Source organism: Limulus polyphemus, unplaced genomic scaffold, assembly GCF_000517525.1.
Source record: "Limulus polyphemus unplaced genomic scaffold, Limulus_polyphemus-2.1.2 Scaffold3465, whole genome shotgun sequence".
In the NCBI taxonomy this organism is placed as follows: domain Eukaryota; kingdom Metazoa; phylum Arthropoda; class Merostomata; order Xiphosura; family Limulidae; genus Limulus; species Limulus polyphemus.
In genome coordinates, this window is record NW_013669075.1 from 1 (window position 1) to 10,489 (window position 10,489).

The 10,489-nt window shown below is 31.8% G+C and overlaps 1 pseudogene; it reads left to right on the top strand.

The window, feature by feature from the left end:
• Positions 1-1,645: 1,645 nt before the first annotated feature.
• LOC106469394 overlaps positions 1,646-10,489 on the top strand; it is a 49,357-nt pseudogene continuing 40,513 nt past the window's right edge.

Consider the following 10,489-nt stretch of genomic DNA (forward strand, 5'->3'; position numbering starts at 1 on the left):
AGATATAAGCACAGTTTCAATACCATTGGATAGAGCAGATTATAGACTACTTATGACAATAGATATAAGCACAGTTTCAATACCATTGGATAGAGCAGATTATAGACTACTTATGACAATAGATATAAGCACAGTTTCAATACCATTGGATAGAGCAGATTATAGACTACTTATGACAATAGATATAAGCACAGTTTCAATACCATTGGATAGAGCAAATTATAGACTACTTATGACAATAGATATAAGCACAGTTTGAATACCATTGGATAGAGCATATTATAACCTACTTATGACAATAGATATAAGCACAGTTTCAATACCATTGGATAGAGCAGATTATAGACTACTTATGACAATAGATATAAGCACAGTTTCAATACCATTGGATAGAGCATATTATAACCTACTTATGACAATAGATATAAGCACAGTTTCAATACCATTGGATAGAGCAGATTATAGATTACTATGACAATGTAGAGTGAATACAGTGATTTGAGCAGTAACTTATGGTTTCATGAGAAGTTTAGAACACTTAGGAACAATCCATAAACTTAGAATTTTGTTTAGTTTCTTTAGACGTTATTTTAATTCTGAAAAATAATTTCTTGTAAAAGTATATTTGTTCAAAAAGGCTACAGAAATGTTCTTCTATGAGATGACATATAAGCTTAGTTAAGTTGAGAGAGTATGGTAGGTGAGGATATAATATTAGAATGACTCAAATCAGTATTTATTGAATATTATTACGTTTATTGCATTCAAACGATGTACATATATGAAGTGGCTTATCTTATTGAAGTTAAACTATACTTCTGAGATAAAAATTGACAAAGGTAATGGTGGTGCCAATTTGAAAGGTCGGGTCGTAGGTCGTTTGTAAATTTTTGTCAGTTAGTTTCATGTTATGATCTATAATCAGAAGTGGTGATTACTGCGATCAACAAAATAAAGATTAAAGAAATATATTAATGAACACTAATCGTGTTAAAATTTCATTTTATGATCAACAATAAAAAAATTTAAATTTCTTACCTTAAAGGAGATATTTTTTTAATGTTTTCACAAAACAGTGTCTTGCAACAAAATTATGGAACTTTCACAACATGAATAAATCAAATTATTTAAACTTTTTTGAGTCAAGATTAGATACTATCTGTTAAGTTTGTACAATTGTCATACAGTTTGGCTGAATATTTACACTTCTCGGGTTAGGAAAAGGTTTAGTACTAATTGTTAAAGCATGGAGATAGATAAATTCAGCTTCTGAAATAAGCTTATGACTGTTAAACTTGATATACTTTATTTAAATCAAAGTAATTTTTTCGTTAACTTTTTTAAAGATTTTAAAAAATCATCATTATTATTAACTTTAAAAAAAAAGTATTGTGAAATGTATTTCAAATTGAGTAGCCAAGTTATACAGTTGTCATCTTACGACTGCAGTCTTGGGTAATATCACTTCTGATTAGGAATATTACGATCGATAATGTAATAGTGTTAGGGAAACACACTTATTTTTAACATGATTGAGCTTGGATGGCATGATTATAATGAACTTGAAAAATATAAATTATCTTAATATTTTGTCCAGGCTTCCCTAAGTGTATTCTCTTTCTGTATAAAACCTTTTGTTTGATATATGGTTGTAATAATCCTCCTTTTTCAAGTAGAGAAATCCCATTGGTCTAGTGATAGAAACCCATATATACATTGTATTTACAATAATGAATCAAATTTTTGTTTTCTGGTTGCTTGTAGGTTTGTTGGGCAGTTGTTAAGGTTATTAGTCTGCCAGAATGAGAGGTTTGGGACACACATTCAGAAACATGTAAAGGAGTTGGTAGCTCACGAGATAAGTCCGACCCTGTACCCAATTCTGTTTGACCAGATAAAGATCATTGTAGAAATGTTCTTTGACCCTCAAGGCCAGGTTTGTTGATTATTCGTGTAAAATATGTAGTTGATACCTCTTAAGGTTTGTGTGTCTTCCTTGATCAATGTCTAATTTAATTTAAAAAAATCTCAAATACATTCTTATTTGATTACACACGGCTGAAGTTGTGTTAGAGAAAAATTTTACTTTTCTTGTCAACTAAAGCTTGAAGGAAAGAAATGATTTCACACCTGATTTAGAGGTGCTGAATACTGTTGTCTTTTGATTGTTGAGTTTCGGGAATTTTTAAACCTTTAACGATAGTTAAAAGTACCTGTTAACCAAAACCAGAAGGTGACTTCCATACTTATTTTAAAAATCTCGGTTTTCTATCCTCGTGGCTTTCCAAAATTGATCAGGATTCAGAGAGATAAAAAAAAATGTGTAAGAAAGGAACCATTAAAAACATATTCAGTTTCAATTAGATTATTTTTGGGACATCATTTGGACATTTAATAGTTTTTCCAGTGTTGTTTTATTGTTATCTTCTAGCCAGATGATATTTAACGATGTGATACAAAATCCCTGGGTTGTGTTTAGGTAATTAAGTAAGGTTAAAATATCATTAACATTAATAATTTGCTGATTAATTTTTAATTATTTTCTTTAAAGCTAATGGAAAGTCAAAGGTAAAGGATATTTACCAGAGTTTATAAAGTATACATACAACATCCAGGTATTCAGTGCAAATCAAGGTGAATAGTGACTTTTCAAAACTTAGGGCAAATCCGGAAGGAATTTGTTTACCAACCAATCAAATATTTTTTTCTGCCATGTGTCTTTTTTATAATAAAAAATAATTTCATTTGTAAATTACTGAGTGAAATGAATAAAGTATTAATTTTTGAAATTATTAAAGTTTTGATTTGATAATAATCTGTTTTCCATTATTCCCTTTGTATTATCTGGAAGTATTATGTAACATTTTATTTATTTTTGTATTTAAAAAAGTTTTTAAAATCAAATGATTTGTTTTGTAAGCGAATAATGCAAACGTTACCATTTTGTTTTAAAAACCTACTTTTTTTTTTTTGCATCATGTAGGTTGTTGTTCTTGATGCAAACACCCAATTTATTGAACACATAATTTTCATCATGAAGAGTGTATTGGAAAACAAAGTGGACCACACTGCTGAACACGTTGGGGATACTAGCATAGAAGGGATGATGTTAGCCATTGTAAGGTTAGTCAACTTTAACCTTAATTTGGAAATTGAAGCGGGTTTCTTTGTTTAATTTTCATGAGAGACAATATTTAGTTGTGGGCATCAGAAGTTGCTAATGTAACTGGATATATGTCAAGAATATCATAAAAAAGCAAAGAAAAGTAAATTTATACAATAATTGTTTTTTGCAAATATTTGGTATTTATGTTCTTGTGGTCAGTTTTATGTTGACCCCTTCACATCCACAAGATTGTCAAACTATAAAGTTCACATCTATCTAGATTCACTATTTGTTTAGTAAAACAGCTGAAAATTTTCTTATTTTTATTTCTGGAAACATTGCTTACGTTAAATATGCAGAAAACCATACTGTTTTATGATTATATTAGATTTATTTTGTTTTCACCAGTTAAAATTGAAACTAGATGCTTTGATTTGCTGCACGCTCTGCTGTAGACTGCAGTTATGCCTGTTCAAAGTTCATCAGCACAGCTTGGGATGGCAAATCAAAGAAATACAGTTAGGCTTAATATAATGGTGTTAAGCCTAATATAATGGTGATGTGCATTTATAATATTTTTAACTTAGTGATCTATGTTAATTTACGTTTATGTGAATAATATTATGGTTTTATGCCTAATTTATCATTCAGTATTATACATTGAACCAACTGTTTAATGATTATATTACAGATTTCATTTTCAATTTTACCTTTGTGATTATATCAAACAGTTGGTCCATTGTATAATATCCAATAATAAACTTATGCAGTGCCTTGATATTATTGATACATGTAAATTAATTTATGGCAAGTTAAAAAGATCTCAAGAACCACAATTGTTTTCAGTTTTTCTTACTTGTATATAGTAATTTTGAAAAGAAGTGTGATTAATGTTAATTAACCTTAAATAAAATAAGTTGAATATATTCTATCAAGTATTTTTCATACTCCTGGCTCAGTGGTAAGTCTTTGGACTTATGCTAAAAATCAGGTTTTGATACCCCCCCTTGGGTACATCTTGTAGCTATGTGCTTAATAACAAACAGACCTGATTATGTGGTTCTTAATTATCAGAACGTTAACCTGTGATCTTTTATTTTTGTACGGGTCATGTGGTCAATATTTCAGAGAAAATGAAACTTTATTCAACTCTATCATAAATAGCAGTTAGGCTTGTATGTCAAGAGTAGCAAGTTTTATTTCACAGTGTCCATATAGAATAGAAGTACATAAATGATGTATTTTTTACAGTTTGGTTTTAAGTTCTAAGATATTATAACCAATGTTTCCTCTAAATTTTTCAATCCACGTGCAGAATGAATTTTTTTCATGTGCACCAGTATCAAGGCAATGTGAGTATGTGCGCTACCAGTTGTTTTTTTTGGGGGGGGGATAGATTTAGACCATCAACCCTATTGAATAATTAGACCGCTTTGTAATGCTACCAGTTAGTTATTTGGGCTTTAGGCCTATTGACAGCCAGGGTCATTAAGGCCGTCGACATTTTATTAAGGCTCCTCGTCATTACTGAGGATGTGTGTGTGGCTGGTATAATTAAGTGATTTGATTGGTTGTTGTGTGGCTGGTATAATTAAGTGATTTGATTGGTTGTTGTGTGGCTGAACAGCTTAGAGGGAACACTGGTTATACTAATTTTGATTACTTTGCTCATCATCGTAAGTTCAAATACTAGTTGCATAAATAGAATCAGGTATAAATAGAATCTTTCAAACTTATAAAATGAAATCTGTGGACAGGGACAAAAATCACACATACGTGCTGCTGAGGTACCCCCAATAGCCAGGGGGCTCCCACATGGCCTTAAATGTAATTAATATAAATAAATATAAAGAATAAAATAAAAGTAAAAACTTGTATGTCATGTTTAAATGTCACACATGGGTTGAACACAATTATTAAGTAAATCTTTCAAAATTTACTTTCGGCAAAATCGATTATTTACATTTCAGAGTAAGGAAGATTTCTTCCACTGAGGGGTCCTTAAGTCTACTCTTGCCTAATCGCCAATCGGGTATGGTTTTTAGTCCCAGTTCTAGATAAATCACAAAATACATAATAATATTTGTGCACTATAGAGGTCATTGGGGATGGTGTAAACTGCTTATCTAGTATTAAAACATAAACACTGACTGTTTATGCCTTTTCTCTGTTTTCCTAATTCAACACAGGTACGTCCGTCACCTAGACACCACAGTTCATGCTATCCACATTAAAACTAAACTCTGCCAGCTGGTAGAAGCAACGATGGCTCGGCGTGACGATCTTGCCTTTCGACAAGAAATGAAGTTTCGGAACAAAATGGTTGAGTACTTAACTGACTGGGTGATGGGTAACAGTCATCAGATTGCACCACCAGGGTCAGGTGATATAACAGCATTGACCAGAGATCTTGACCAGGCATGCATGCAAGCAGTGGCTGCCTTGTTGAGAGGATTGCCACTACAACCCGAGGAGATTGATAGAGGAGATCTTATGGAAGCAAAGTCGCAACTGTTTCAGAAGTAAGAGAAGTTTCAGTAGAGTTTTAGAAGTTGACACAACACATATAGAAGTGTTAATAAATGTTCCCAGAGTAAGCATTATACAGCTAGAGAAGTTTCAGTAGAGTTTTAGAAGTTGACATAACACATATAGAAGTGTTAATAACAGTTCCCAGAGTAAGCGTTATACAGCTAGTGAAGTTTCAGTAGAGTTTTAGAAGTTGACATAACATATATAGAAGTGTTAATAATTGTTCCCAGGGTAAGTGTTATACAGCTAGAGAAGTGTTAGTAGTTTTAGAGGTTGATATAACATATATGGAAGTGTTAATAACTGTTCCCAGAGTAAGTGTTATTCAGCTAGAGAAGTGTTAGCAGTTTTAGAAGTTGACACAACATATATAGAAGTGTTAATAATTGTTCCCAGAGTAAGTGTTATACAGCTAGAGAAGTGTTAATAACTGTTCCCAGAGTAAGTGTTATACAGCTAGAGAAGTGTTAATAATTGTTCCCAGAGTAAGTCTTATACAGCTAGAAAAGTGTTAGTAGTTTTAGAAGTTGACACAACATATATAGAAGTGTTAATAATTGTTCCCAGAGTAAGTGTTATACAGCTAGAGAAGTGTTAATAACTGTTCCCAGAGTAAGTTTATACAGCTAGAAAAGTGTTAGTAGTTTTAGAAGTTGACACAACACATATAGAAGTGTTAATAACAGTTCCCAGAGTAAGTGTTATACAGCTATAGAAGTGTTAGTAGTTTTAGAAGTTGACATAACACGTACAGAAGTGTTAATAACAGTTCCCAGAATAAGTGTTATACAGCTATAGAAGTGTTAGTAGTTTTAGAAGTTGACACAACACATATAGAAGTGTTAATAACAGTTCCCAGAGTAAGTGTTATACAGCTATAGAAGTGTTAGTAGTTTTAGAAGTTGACACAACACATACAGAAGTGTTAATAACAGTTCCCAGAGTAAGTGTTATACAGCTAGAGAAGTTGTCTGAAACTGCTTCTGCTTTAAAAGTTTCTTTTTTTTCTTGTTAGATACTTCTCTCTTTTTATGAACCTGCTGAATGAATGTAGTGAGACTCCCGAAGAAAAAGATGTCAGTCGTCAAAGATTCCAGACGTCCAAATTAAGTGAGCTCCGAACTTGCACCATTCAAGCCATGTCCAATCTCCTTAGTGCCAACATTGATAGTGGGCTGATGCATTCGATAAGTACGTAAACTTTAAACCTTTATTCTCTGTTCTGTCTTTTTGTACTTCACAAGGGAGTTATGGGCTGATGTATAAAACTTTAAACCATCCGTCCATATTTCACAAAGGAGTTCACTTCCAGTTGTACTTTACTCATATTTTTGTGTCCTGTTTATTAATAGAAAGGTGATTTTTGACCAATGACAGGTTATAACTCAATTAGTAGTTTACTACCATTATATTTCAGTAGACAGTATTACATTAGTAGCAGAATTAAGTTAAAAAAACACTTGATATTAACCAATTTAGAACCATAGTAGTATTGGTAGCAGTTATTTGGACAGAATTTGTTTATGAGGTTTCTTTGGAAATAACTTATTAATCTTCTAATTGTTTTATATACTTTTACTGATAACTTTCACCTGTAGACATCTTTCTAAGTGATAAATTATTAGTTGTATTGTGTCTCCTATCCCTTCACTGATAACTTTCATCTGTAGACATCTTTCTAGCTTATAAATTATTAGTTGTATAGTGTGTCCTATCCCTTCACAGATAACTTTCATCTGTAGACATGTTTCTAAGTGATAAATTATTAGTTGTATAGTGTGTCCTATCCCTTCACTGATAACTTTCATCTGTAGACATCTTTCTAGCTGATAAATTATTAGTTGTATAGTGTGTCCTATCCCTTCACTGATAACTTTCATCTGTAGACATCTTTCTAGCTGATAAATTATTAGTTATATAGTGTATCTTATCCCTGCAATGATAAACCTATTTTATTGGTACTGTTCTAGCTTTACTATTTATATGCAACTGGTTTGTTGGTAAATTTTCATAATTCTTTGCTGTGTCTATGTTGTTCTGCCTATGTTTACAATCAGGCTTAGGCTACCATAAAGACTTGCAGACCAGAGCTGCTTTCATGGAAGTGTTGACTAAGATTTTACAGCAAGGAACAGAGTTCGACATGCTGGCAGAAACTGTTCTCGCTGACCGTTATGAACAACTAGTACAACTTGTAACCATGATTGGGGACAATGGAGAACTTCCTATTGCTATGGCCTTAGCCAACGTTGTAATGACTCCGCAGATGGCAAGTGACCTTTGACATTCAATTCTGAATGCAAAAGTTTCGGTTAAAACTTGATCTGTTGTGTTGTCTCTGTTAATCAAAGCATTAATGTGAAGTTAAAATGAGAAGCAAAAAACATTAACAACACAAGTTTTACTAATTTAAACCTTACAACTGATGCAAGATTAATATGAGAAATTGATACCATTTTCTTGTGTTTTTTTATGTAGAATAAACAATTTAGTTTTCAACTAAAACAAAGCAGACTGTTAATGTTTATGAAAAATTGAAATTTTGCAATCAGTGCATTTAATATAGTATATGATGGCACATGTTGATATATTGTGTATTTGAAGCACAGCTGTTAAAAACAAAAAGTCCTGTAATAGTAATTAAGAAACACATTTATGAAAATATTTTCAATAAATTTAGCTTTAAGAACTAAACTTTAGAAGCGAATTTCAACTGAGTGTAAGAGAACTAACAGCTGTGCATTTGTTTTATTTTTTGTTTCTAGGATGAACTGGCCAGAGTGTTTGTGACCTTGTTTGATGCCAAGCATTTGCTGTCTCCGCTGTTGTGGTTCATGTTTTATAAAGAGGTTTTTTGTTTCATTTTATTAATTTTCTGTAACTACTTTTAAGGCCTGAACTGATTTGTGAAAATTCTCTGTCGTAAAGTTTAAAAAAAATTTGTTTAAATTATATAAAAAATTCTTTATTAAATAGATTAATTGTGTTCTAATGACACTCTAAATGTAGGTATCATTCTCATGTGCTTTAATTCTATAATGAAAATATTTACTTACAGAAAAAAAATAATGCTTTTAAGGTGTGCAGTTAACTTTCTTATGTACTGTAGGTAGAAATATCTGACTGTATGCAGACATTATTTCGAGGAAACAGCTTGGGAAGCAAAATCATGGCATTTTGTTTCAAAATCTATGGAGCGAGTTACCTGCACATGCTTCTGGAACCTCTTATACAACCATTGATTGACCAGCCAAACACAAGTTATGAAATAGATCCTGCTAGGTTTGTTTTCATCTGTTTTGTAAAGTATGCTTTTAAAAAATAGGTTTCAACTGTAACTGTTTAATCTCGACACATTATGGAATGTTCTTCTTCTTTTTTCATGCATCATCTGACCTTTGATTGGTCATCTAAACAAATTTTAAAATAGACTTTTAATAATGTTCTTTCTAACATCCTTCCCACTAGTCTTAAAATGTGATGAAATACACTGTGCCAAGTAGTCATCATGTGACTTTTGATTGATTAGTTTAAATGCAAATTATGAAATAAATCCAGCTATCTATTTTATTTAATTAATTTCAATAATTAGATTATTGAAAAGTACTTTAATATGATATACATCATTATGTGGACCACCAAAATGTGTATGTTTACGCTATCGATGAAGTGTGTAAAAAATTGTCAATGGTTCAAACTAGTATTGACAAAATGTCAAAGCTTCATTCACCAACTGGAGCTAAATTATATGCCTGTATTCATTATTTTGTTAATATAATTTGGTTAACTTTTAATTATTTATCTAGCAACAGTCCTATTTGTTTAGCTAATTAGGTAGGTAGTAAAATATTTGTATTTAGTTTTTACTTTGATTTTTTATCATCTTTGTTATATTCTGTAAGACTTATCTTGAATGAATATTTCGTGAACTTAATTTCCCTGAAATGAGGCCAAAAGCCACCTGGAGAGGGTCACCTGTTTTAACCACTTACACCATTGTACAGTAGTGTATTGTCTGTCAGTCAGTCAGTAGACACTAAAATGACGTCACATAAGGGATGCTTATCATTGCAACTTGTACTGTCGTGACGTCAGTAAAACGTGTGCATGCCATGAATCATGAGAAGAATTATGCACTTTGTAGGCTACAACACAGCATGACATATGAACTTCAAAAGCAAGAAATAAAAATATTTGTTACTATTAACTTTGGTTTTACTTACTCTTGAAACAGAACACTCTCTAGCATATCATCTGATTTTGTGCTGTATGACTTTTTGACGTGTTAGGTTGGAAGAAGGTGAGAATGTGGAAGAAAACCAGAGAAATTTGATCTCTCTCACCCAGAAGGTATTTAATGCAATCATCTCTTCTGGTAATAGGTAAGGAAGTGTAATCATTTCTCTGAGAAAATCTTATATCTATTGTGTGTTCAGCTGTTTGCCATTACTGAAAATTACTCAGTTGTGTGAAGTGGTTGATAAACTTCAGTTATGCATAGAACTATATCATAGAACTACCATAGTGTGATAGCTAGGATAAATTATGTTTTAAATTAATAAACTTTCTGTATAATGATTTAGGCTGTAAGTTGATGCTTTTGATGGACTTTCATGCTTGTCATAGTTAATAAACCTCTTCGATGATTTAGGTTGTGAGTTGATGCTTTTGATAGACTTTCATGCTTGTCATAGTTAACAAGTTTTATCTACAGTGATTTTGGCTTTGAGTTGATGCTTTTGACGGACTTTAATGCTCGTCATAGTTAATAAACCTCTTCGATGATTTAGGTTGTGAGTTGATGCTTTTGACAGACTTTCATGCTCGTCATAGTTAACAACGTTTATCTAC